Genomic DNA, 12,666 nt, shown 5'->3' with positions numbered 1-12,666 from the left:
GAGAGACAACACTGATCACAACATCATTCAGTTCAGAAGTAGGACAAACTTTGAGATTCAAATAAGAATATGATCTCAATAAGTGTAGTTAACTTTAACCTATGCTCAGAGAAATTAGTAACGTTAACTGTTAACCTCGATGACTGTACAAATTACGCACGTTTACACAGAGAATGTAAGGAATATAGTGGAAATAATCAACCACAATTTGAAAACGATTTGCTCCTAACATCGAAACAAATCTAAAGAGGATAAAAAATGCAAGCTAGACTAGAAGTTTTAACTAACAGTAACTGCAGAATATTAGACAGCTACAGGGATATGGTGTCTATAATCAATTCAGCCCTCTGGGCAGTATTTACAGGTGAGCAAGATACCAACGTCCCCAGGGCGCAAAATTAGTTTTCAGAGTCTGACACGAACACACTATATACTGATGAAAGTATCAGCCTTATCATAATAACTTAGCACAATAAAGTGCTTATACAAGCTGAATATTAACACATCAAGCTGACCTGATGAAATACCTGCCAGGGTTACCAAATCGATTACCCACTAACGTTAATATTCAGTAATGTGCCAATAGACTGGGAATTAGCAAATGTTACCCCTATATTAAAACAATGGGACAAAATTAGTGACCTCAATTATCCTCCCATCAGCTTGATGGCAATTTTAGGTAAACAGAATGCAATTACTTTGGGGAAAGGATTCCATTTCCTGGAAAGATATAACCAGAATTCATGCTGGGAAACAATCATGAATTCTGTAACAAAACATCATGCCTGACCAACATACTCGAATTTTTCCTTTAAATACAGAAACACCGGGATGTAAACGCCTAACAGATGAAGTGTATCTAGATTTCCAAGAAGCCTTCAGCAAGGTACTGTTGACCACACCGAAGATGAGACGCATTAGAGACGAGGGAGACATGGATTTATTATGAATAACTACAGTTAGTGTTGTAACAGAAGTGACTGACGGATAAGTTAGCGGTGACTGGAAGATTAGTTCCTTGTTTTCGCTAACGAACTTTGATAAAGTATGCAGAGGATATATGTATACACAGAGAAGTGTAATTACACAGTGTATATACACTGAGGGTGTATACTCCTAATACATATTGTAATGACGAAAATGTTATTGACATGTTGTAAATTGATTACTTACAGCGTTAATTAGTGATCCTCGTGTTGTATACAGGTTTTAAACCTAAAGAATGTAAGATATATAATTTATACTCATGATTACTTGGGTGATATATGTTTAATTATACTTTGATAATTCCTCTATCTCTCTCTCTCTCTCTCTCTCTCTCTCTCTCTCTCTCTCTCTCTCTCTCTCTCTCTCTCTCTCTCTCTCTCTCTCTCTCTCTCTCTCTCTCTCTCTCTCTCTTTCTATCTATCTATCTATCTCTATCTATCTATCTATGTATCTATCTATCTCTATCTCTCTATCTCTCTCTCATTAAGACCTTCACAACTTTATAATTATTATTGTAACTACATCAAAGACTAATTAGAGAATATTTATTCTAGGATGTAGTGGAATATAATACTCTTAGGAAAAGTGTAATTCACTTAAAAATATGTTCATAATAGCAGGTTTATTCTGGCACTTTAGTAAAGTGGCTCACCAACCCTACCATCCACACTCGGACACTTTAGTAAAGTGGCTCACCAACCCTACCATCCACACTCGGACACTTTAGTAAAGTGGCTCACCAACCCTACCATCCACACTCGGACACTTTAGTAAAGTGGCTCACCAACCCTACCATCCACACTCGGACACTTTAGTAAAGTGGCTCACCAACCCTACCATCCTCACTCGGACACTTTAGTAAAGTGGCTCACCAACCCTACCATCCACACTCGGACACTTTAGTAAAGTGGCTCACCAACCCTACCATCCACACTCGGACACTTTAGTAAAGTGGCTCACCAACCCTACCATCCACACTCGGACACTTTAGTAAAGTGGCTCACCAACCCTACCATCCACACTCGGACACTTTAGTAAAGTGGCTCACCAACCCTACCATCCACACTCGGACACTTTAGTAAAGTGGCTCACCAACCCTACCATCCACACTCGGACACTTTAGTAAAGTGGCTCACCAACCCTACCATCCACACTCGGACACTTTAGTAAAGTGGCTCACCAACCCTACCATCCACACTCGGACACTTTAGTAAAGTGGCTCACCAACCCTACCACCCACACTCGGACACTTTAGTAAAGTGGCTCACCAACCCTACCATCCACACTCGGACACTTTAGTAAAGTGGCTCACCAACCCTACCATCCACACTCGGACACTTTAGTAAAGTGGCTCACCAACCCTACCATCCACACTCGGACACTTTAGTAAAGTGGCTCACCAACCCTACCACCCACACTCGGACACTTTAGTAAAGTGGCTCACCAACCCTACCATCCACACTCGGACACTTTAGTAAAGTGGCTCACCAACCCTACCATCCACACTCGGACACTTTAGTAAAGTGGCTCACCAACCCTACCATCCTCACTCGGACACTTTAGTAAAGTGGCTCACCAACCCTACCATCCACACTCGGACACTTTAGTAAAGTGGCTCACCAACCCTACCATCCACACTCGGACACTTTAGTAAAGTGGCTCACCAACCCTACCATCCACACTCGGACACTTTAGTAAAGTGGCTCACCAACCCTACCATCCTCACTCGGACACTTTAGTAAAGTGGCTCACCAACCCTACCATCCACACTCGGACACTTTAGTAAAGTGGCTCACCAACCCTACCATCCACACTCGGACACTTTAGTAAAGTGGCTCACCAACGCTACCATCCACACTCGGACACTTTAGTAAAGTGGCTCACCAACCCTACCATCCACACTCGGACACTTTAGTAAAGTGGCTCACCAACCCTACCATCCACACTCGGACACTTTAGTAAAGTGGCTCACCAACCCTACCATCCACACTCGGACACTTTAGTAAAGTGGCTCACCAACCCTACCATCCACACTCGGACACTTTAGTAAAGTGGCTCACCAACCCTACCATACCATCCTCACTCGGACACTTTAGTAAAGTGGCTCACCAACCCTACCATCCACACTCGGACACTTTAGTAAAGTGGCTCACCAACCCTACCATCCACACTCGGACACTTTAGTAAAGTGGCTCACCAACCCTACCATCCACACTCGGACACTTTAGTAAAGTGGCTCACCAACCCTACCATCCACACTCGGACACTTTAGTAAAGTGGCTCACCAACCCTACCATCCACACTCGGACACTTTAGTAAAGTGGCTCACCAACCCTACCATCCACACTCGGACACTTTAGTAAAGTGGCTCACCAACCCTACCATCCACACTCGGACACTTTAGTAAAGTGGCTCACCAACCCTACCATCCACACTCGGACACTTTAGTAAAGTGGCTCACCAACCCTACCATCCACACTCGGACACTTTAGTAAAGTGGCTCACCAACCCTACCATCCACACTCGGACACTTTAGTAAAGTGGCTCACCAACCCTACCATCCACACTCGGACACTTTAGTAAAGTGGCTCACCAACCCTACCATCCACACTCGGACACTTTAGTAAAGTGGCTCACCAACCCTACCATCCACACTCGGACACTTTAGTAAAGTGGCTCACCAACCCTACCATCCACACTCGGACACTTTAGTAAAGTGGCTCACCAACCCTACCATCCACACTCGGACACTTTAGTAAAGTGGCTCACCAACCCTACCATCCACACTCGGACACTTTAGTAAAGTGGCTCACCAACCCTACCATCCACACTCGGACACTTTAGTAAAGTGGCTCACCAACCCTACCATCCACACTCGGACACTTTAGTAAAGTGGCTCACCAACCCTACCATCCACACTCGGACACTTTAGTAAAGTGGCTCACCAACCCTACCATCCACACTCGGACACTTTAGTAAAGTGGCTCACCAACCCTACCATCCACACTCGGACACTTTAGTAAAGTGGCTCACCAACCCTACCATCCACACTCGGACACTTTAGTAAAGTGGCTCACCAACCCTACCATCCACACTCGGACACTTTAGTAAAGTGGCTCACCAACCCTACCATCCACACTCGGACACTTTAGTAAAGTGGCTCACCAACCCTACCATCCACACTCGGACACTTTAGTAAAGTGGCTCACCAACCCTACCATCCACACTCGGACACTTTAGTAAAGTGGCTCACCAACCCTACCATCCACACTCGGACACTTTAGTAAAGTGGCTCACCAACCCTACCATCCACACTCGGACACTTTAGTAAAGTGGCTCACCAACCCTACCATCCACACTCGGACACTTTAGTAAAGTGGCTCACCAACCCTACCATCCACACTCGGACACTTTAGTAAAGTGGCTCACCAACCCTACCATCCACACTCGGACACTTTAGTAAAGTGGCTCACCAACCCTACCATCCACACTCGGACACTTTAGTAAAGTGGCTCACCAACCCTACCATCCACACTCGGACACTTTAGTAAAGTGGCTCACCAACCCTACCATCCTCACTCGGACACTTTAGTAAAGTGGCTCACCAACCCTACCATCCACACTCGGACACTTTAGTAAAGTGGCTCACCAACCCTACCATCCTCACTCGGACACTTTAGTAAAGTGGCTCACCAACCCTACCATCCTCACTCGGACACTTAATAAAGTGGCTCACCAACCCTACCATCCACACTCGGACACTTTAGTAAAGTGGCTCACCAACCCTACCATCCACACTCGGACATTTGTCCAATATGTACAAAACTCAAGTCAAATTTTTCGCTTAGCTAAGAATACACCGATTTTTTTGTGAGAAATATTTCTTGCTTTAAGATTATGAAGAATATTCTGAAACAAAAAAAATATGTTTTTGACAGTTTTATATTACACAATAATGTTCACATTCTTAGAAGTAATATTTTTCACAAAAATACAGATTTTAATTTTATATATATGTTGGACATGTGTATAGTAATGTGCATATTAATTGGGGCAGGGATATATTTTGAGATTGTCATATAATATTTCTTAGTCTCCGGATTAAATAATGTAGTTTGGGTTCTTTTCTTTTCAGAAGTGCTTGTTACCGATCTCTGACAACCATTCAGCTGTAGTGTTACCCTGTGACTCTCGTCAGTCCTACAACAGCTGTTGTTCTGTACGGCTATTCCTGTAAGCGTGCTCCATGAGTGAATGTGACTTCACCAAATTCTCTTTCAGTTCATGATTACTGCTGAAACTGATGATGGAAGTTACATCTAGGATAATAATAATTATATTTATTTAATTCAAGTACATGTACATGGTATACAGTCCTAGCTGACATCACTGACATATTACTATATAGAAAGCTCGCTTGTTATGCTGAGCATTTCGGGCGAATTAGGTCAGTTTTGTCCCAGGATGCAACCCACACTAGTCGACTAACTCCCAGGTACCCATTTTAAACTGATGAGTGAACAGGGACAAGGACAGCAGGTGTCTTATGGAAACACCTCCCTAATGTTTTTCCAGCCGTACCAGAGGAGATTCGAGCCCCGGACCTCAGTGTGTGAGCTGAATGCGCTAGCGATCGAGCTGCAAGTATTGCAACTCTTATAAAAAATGTTGATTTGAGTATCAGAAAGATCGCTGAAAATTTGAGCTTAGCAAAGTCAAGCGTTGGTCAGATTCTGAAGAGTGTTGACGACACTGGTGATTGTGGAGCGCTGCGACGAGGAAGATATGGAAGAAAAGGCAAGACAACACCTCACGACGACAAGGTTATTATAAGAAATGACGTGAAAGATCACATGAAAACCAGCAAAGATCTACAGAGAGATTTGGCTTCAGCTGGCATAAATGTTGATTCTTCAACTGGCTTCTTGAGGTTGGCAGAACTTACAGAAAACAGGTAAAGAAACGATTATTGACTGTGGTACAAAGAAAAAGACAGCTGCAGTGGTCACTCGATCACGAGGGATGACAGATGAATGGGGAAAAGATATATTTTCAGATGAGAAGCATTTTGAAGTACATGGGTACAGATCAGTGGTAGTGCAGTACATGGGTACAGATCAGTGGTAGTGAAGGACTTGTGTACAGATCAGTGGTAGTGAAGTACATGGGTACAGATCACTGGTAGTGAAGTACATGGGTACAGATCACTGGTAGTAAAGTACATGGGTACAGATCAGTGGTAGTGAGCTACATGGGTACAGATCAGTGGTAGTGAAGTACATGGGTACAGATCAGTGGTAGTGAGCTACATGGGTACAGATCAGTGGTAGTGATGTACATGGGTACAGATCAGTGGTAGTGAAGTACATGGGTACAGATCAGTGGTAGTGAAGTACATGGGTACAGATCAGTGGTAGTGAAGTACATGGGTACAGATCAGTGGTAGTGAAGTACATGGGTACAGATCAGTGGTAGTGATGTACATGGGTACAGATCAGTGGTAGTGAAGTACATGGGTACAGATCAGTGGTAGTGAAGTACATGGGTACAGATCAGTGGTAGTGAAGTACATGGGTACAGATCAGTGGTAGTGATGTACATGGGTACAGATCAGTGGTAGTGAAGTACATGTGTACAGATCAGTGGTAGTGAAGTACATGGGTACAGATCAGTGGTAGTGATGTACATGGGTACAGATCAGTGGTAGTGAAGTACATGGGTACAGATCAGTGGTAGTGAAGTACATGGGTACAGATCAGTGGTAGTGAAGTACATGGGTACAGATCAGTGGTAGTGAAGTACATGGGTACAGATCAGTGGTAGTGAAGTACATGTGTACAGATCAGTGGTAGTGAAGTACATGGGTACAGATCACTGGTAGTGAAGTACATGGGTACAGATCAGTGGTAGTGAAGTACATGGGTACAGATCACTGGTAGTGAAGTACATGGGTACAGATCAGTGGTAGTGAAGTACATGTGTACAGATCACTGGTAGTGAAGTACATGGGTACAGATCAGTGGTAGTGCAGTACATGGGTACAGATCAGTGGTAGTGAGACGGAGGAAAGGCGAACCTCCTCGGAATGGGCACATTCAACAAGCGCCAAAACATCTAGCTCAAATTTTCAGCGATCTTTCTGATACTCAAATCAACATTTTTTTATAAGAGTTGCAATACTTGCAGCTCGATCGCTAGCGCATTCAGCTCACACACTGAGGTCCGGGGTTCGAATCTCCTCTGGTACGGCTGGAAAAACATTAGGGAGGTGTTTCCATAAGACACCTGCTGTCCTTGTCCCTGTTCACTCATCAGTTTAAAATGGGTACCTGGGAGTTAGTCGACTAGTGTGGGTCGCATCCTGGGACAAAACTGACCTAATTCGCCCGAAATGCTCAGCATAACAAGCGAGCTTTCTATATAGTAATATGTCAGTGATGTCAGCTAGGCCTGTATACCATGTACATGTACTTGAATTAAATGAATATATTATTATTATCCTAGATGTAACTTCTTGAGGTGAGTTTACTGTAAACAACCCTGGACAACTTGTTATTATTGAGGGAACGATGAGCAGTGTCAAATATAAGGCAATCCTGGCAACTCATTTCCTTCTCATTGTGGATAGATTTTCTTGATACAGAAGGAATTTTCCAGCTTGCCTCAACGCAGTTGAGCATCTACAGGCAATAACCAAGCGCAGGAACGCAAAACAGGACTGTTCAACAGTGGAGAAGCTTATTGCTTCTGTTATTAGAACCTGTTACCACGACGAAGAACTTGCCAAAATGTGTTCAGCATTAATCAGTACTATTACAAAGTGTGTACTAATGATTATAAGAGCAAAGTTAGTCATATCTCTTATTAAATTAATAATCTGCCATATAATTGCATTGTATTTTTCAAATAAGCATTATTTTTTTCCAAATAAATGTCGTATTTCATCACTCTCCTAATTAATATGCACATTACAGTATGTGTGAAGTGGTAGTAATATGTAGTGACATTGATGTAGTGGGCGAGTGAGTCTACTATAGTCTCACTTGTGTAGGTGGTAGTATTATGTAGTGACATTGATGTAGTGGGCGAGTGAGTCTACTATAGTCTCACTTGTGTAGGTGGTAGTATTATGTAGTCACATTGATGTAGTGGGCGAGTGAGTCTACTATAGTCTCACTTGTGTAGGTGGTAGTATTATGTAGTCACATTGATGTAGTGGGCGAGTGAGTCTACTATAGTCTCACTTGTGTAGGTGGTAGTATTATGTAGTCACATTGATGTAGTGGGCGAGTGAGCCTACTATAGTCTCACTTTCTCATGGTTTTCATGGAGCTTTAGCCAGAAACGTTAAATGTGAATTACTCATTCCACTTTAACCTGCTTATTGGTTGGGTATAATTTTAATATATTTAGAGAATTGACTTATTTGCAATTTACCGTTTTGTTGGAAAAAAAATTCTATTAAGTATGACTGAAACTATGGACTAGTAAGCCTTCTAGAGCGTAGGCCCAGTAGGCCTTCTACATTTTATATGTTAAACACCATATAAAATGTAGGAGACAAGCACATTTTAAATAAGCAAGATAAACACTTGATAAGCATGCTGATGCATGCAGGGGATGAGATGAAAAGCTGTAAGCCTTCTCCCTGAAAGCTGGCTGCCTTGGATCAAAGTCTAGCGCAAGCTGGACTCCAAGGTATTGGTCCAGTGTGGGTAGATTGGTAAAGCACTGCGTACCTTGTTCCAAGGTTCGTAGGTTCGAGTATCCTTCAGCCAGAGATCAGTGTTTGTGTATGTATATATATATATATATATATATATATATATATATATATATATATATATATATATATATATATATATATACATATATATATTTAAAGTAAAAGGACACAAGTGCAACTAATGTGACATTTTATTGTGGCAACGTTTCGCTCTCCAGGAGCTTTATCAAGCCGTTACAAACAATACATGGACACAGAGGGTATATATTTAGGCTTAAAGTGAGGTGTAATACAACTGGTGGTAGTAGTAGTAGTAGTGATAGAAGTTTTAGCAGAAGTAACAATGCAATTTGCACATGAGTAAAAGGATATAAAAGCCTGCTTACCCAACTAGACAGGTCCTTCACGACTTCCCAATAACAAAATATTCTACCCAAGAATTAAGATTTATTATTTATCCAATGTATTATTAAATTCTTCCCAAATTTTATTAATTATAAATTAATCTAATTTATATAAACCAAAGGAAATATTCATATTATTTTCAAAACTGCTTTTTATGAAACATGATTCAATTATACTTCTGTTAACCATGGACTTGCTTGATACAGCTTTCTTAACTTTTTGAAAATCAATTTGATGGTTAAAAACTCTCACATGAATAAATAGAGCATTAGAATCTTGTCCAGTTCTAATGCTATATTTATGTTGTTTTAATCTTCGAGACTTTTACCAGTTTGACCGTAATAAACTTCATCGCAAATTTTACAAGAAATCTTATAGACACATCCGTCCGCATTTTGGGGGGAATTCTTTATCAAAAGCTTTTTTACTGTATCAGGATTTTTAAATACAGCTTTGATATTAAAAGTCTTAAGAAGAGAAGGCATATCAACCAAGTTTTCATGGTAAGTGAGAACCAACATATTTTTAGTTGAATAAGGTTGGTTGTCCCTTTTTGTATTGTAAAAAGTATTTCTAGCAATTTTAAAAGATTTATCAGTTACGTTTCTTGGGTATTTCAGATCATTAGCTATTTCATAAATTTTGGATATTTCCTCATCTATGAACTCTGGACTACAAATACGTAAAGCTCTCAAAAACATTGATGAGAAAACCGACAGTTTGACTCTATCTTGATGTGAAGAATAATAGTGGACATAGGAACAGTTATTTGTAGGCTTTCTGTAAATTTTAAATTTTAAATCATTATTACCTTTAATAATTAAAACATCTAGAAAAGGCAATGACCTATTTTCCTCAAACTCAACAGTAAAGTTTATAGAATGGGCTAAGCTATTTAATTTGCCAAGGAAATGGTGTATATCTACATTCTTGGGCATAAGACACAAAATATCATCAACATATCTGAACCATTTACCTCTATTAGGGAGGATTGTGTTAAACAACCTTATTTCAAAAAATTCCATGTATAGGTTACTAAGAACAGGTGAAAGAGGATTTCCCATTGCCATTCCAAACTTCTGAGTATAAAACTTATCATTAAATGCAAATTCTGCATCAATAATGCGAAGCTTAATAAGTTTATAAGTTTATAACAAAAAAAAGGCACAATACCGTGACTGGAAAGATACACAAATAACCCGCACATAAAAGTTTAATAATAGAAGTTTAATTATAGTGGGAACTGGCAGTGGTAAATCGTAATTAATAAGTTCTTCAGATAAGAAACTTAATAAATTATCAACTGGAACTTTGTAAACAAGGAATTAACATCAGCACTAACCATGTTAAACACTTTTAAATCAGTCTAGGACCTTAATTTATCAACTAAATCTATGTTTTTTTAACAATAAAGTCAGAAATTTTTCCAACAACAGGGCTCAAAATGTCGACAAGCTATTTAGATCATTTATATGAAACTGACCCTATGGAGCTAATAATTGGTCTGACTGGATTACCTGGTTTGTGTTTTTATTGATCCATACATGTAAGGTAAAGATGGATTAGTGGAAGTAAATTTTATAATTAATTCATCTTTGCCTTTCAGTAGAAGTTTTATTGTTTTATTGAAGTTGCTGTTAACGATTTCTTAGGGATTCTTTCTAAGTTGGAAATAGGTTTCAGTATCATCAAGATCATTTATTTTACCTTGTTAATCATTTTCTTTCATAATTACTATTGCATTTATATTATCTACTTTAGTATAGCGAAAATTATTATTATTATTATTAAGTGTATCATAAGACTTAAAGTATCTTTGAGGGTAATTGTGAATGTTTTGTTTTAACATAGAGCTATATACCATTCCTTTACTAATATTAATTTCATCAGTGGATAAATCAGAAAATTTTTCAAAGTTACAAAAAGCTTTTGCAATTTCAACATTATTAAGTTTTTTTTGAAGTTGCAAAACTTAGACCAAAACCTAGAGCAGCAGTTGTATTTTTGTCTAAAATTTCATCTGATAAGTTAATTACAAAATTGTTATTAGCATGCTTTCGTTTATATAAATTAGATTCTTTTATAATTAATAAAATTTGTGAAGAATTTAACAATACCTTGGACAAATAGTAAATCTTAATTCATGGGTAGAGTACTAGGGTTGGGCATATATTTTGTTAGTGGAATATCGTGAAGGAGCTGCCTAGTTGGGTCAGCAGGTCTGCTGCAGTGTTCCTCTCTTCTTATGAGTCTGGTGTCGTCGTTCGTCAGGTGTTGCTCTGTTGTGGGACGTGATGGTGAGGTATGTCTCGACCTTTTATGTGCCTTCCTTTGATGTATTGTTTTTATAGTTCCTTGATAATGTGAGAAGTCACGAAACACTTGGAATTTCACTATTCTTTTTTCATATTCTGATATCACCTGTTTACTGTGATCGTATTGTATATATATATATATATATATATATATATATATATATATATATATATATATATATATATATATATATATATATATATATATATATATATATATATATATATATATATATATATAATTATTGTAACCACGAGCGAGTGGTATCCACAGGACCACACAATCCTACAAAGATGGCGCAGCCAGCAGAGCTTGCTGTTTTACCGCCATCCCAGGACCTTCGGTGTCGTGCGAGCTTCTAGGGTAATTTTCTTTCTCATCCTTGTTTGGTGTACTAGTCCACGAGCAGCATATATATATTATTGTAACCACGAACGAGTGGTATTGATCAATAACAACACTGCGCTAGCAGCCAGCAGAGCTAGTGGTAAAATAGCTAAATCTGCTGGCTGCGCCATCTTTGTAGGATTGGGTGGTCCTGTGGGTAAAGGCGTCATGTGGGTCTAGCTGACCATGAGGCGGGCCAGTACAACATGGGTTCGAGTCCTTGGCTAGTGCAGTGTTGTTATTGAACAAAAGCACTCCTTCATGGTTACAATAATATATATATATGCTGCTCGTGGACTAGTACACCAAACAGGGATGAGAGAGAAAATTACCCTAGAAGCTCCCACAACATCGAAGGCCCTGGGATGGCGGTACAACAGCAAGCTCTGCTGGCTGCGCCATCTTTGTAGGATTGGGTGGTCCTGTGGATACCACTCGCTCGTGGTTACAATAATTATATATATATATATATATATATATATATATATATATATATATATATATATATATATATATATATATATATATATATATATATATATATATATATATATATATGTGTGTGTGTGTGTGTGTGTGTGTGTGTGTGTGTGTGTGTGTGTGAATTACCCGCATTCATCATCGGATGCGCCATCAAAGAGTCATTTTATTATTTAATTGAGAAACTGTATTACTAAAGTTGCATAATTTACCACCCAAAGACAACTAGTGCAAGGTGTTGGTAATTGAATGGAAGAGTTACAGGTGGTGCTGCCCACTGGCGGGGGAAGGATAAAACATTGTTAGTGTTGGGTACACAGGAAGAGATTGATGAGTCTTCGGAGGAAAGACAAGCTGGCGAGAGC

The sequence above is a fragment of the Cherax quadricarinatus genome, chromosome 35 (assembly GCF_038502225.1).
Source record: "Cherax quadricarinatus isolate ZL_2023a chromosome 35, ASM3850222v1, whole genome shotgun sequence".
In the NCBI taxonomy this organism is placed as follows: Eukaryota; Metazoa; Arthropoda; class Malacostraca; order Decapoda; family Parastacidae; genus Cherax; species Cherax quadricarinatus.
This window is presented reverse-complemented; position numbering follows the sequence as displayed.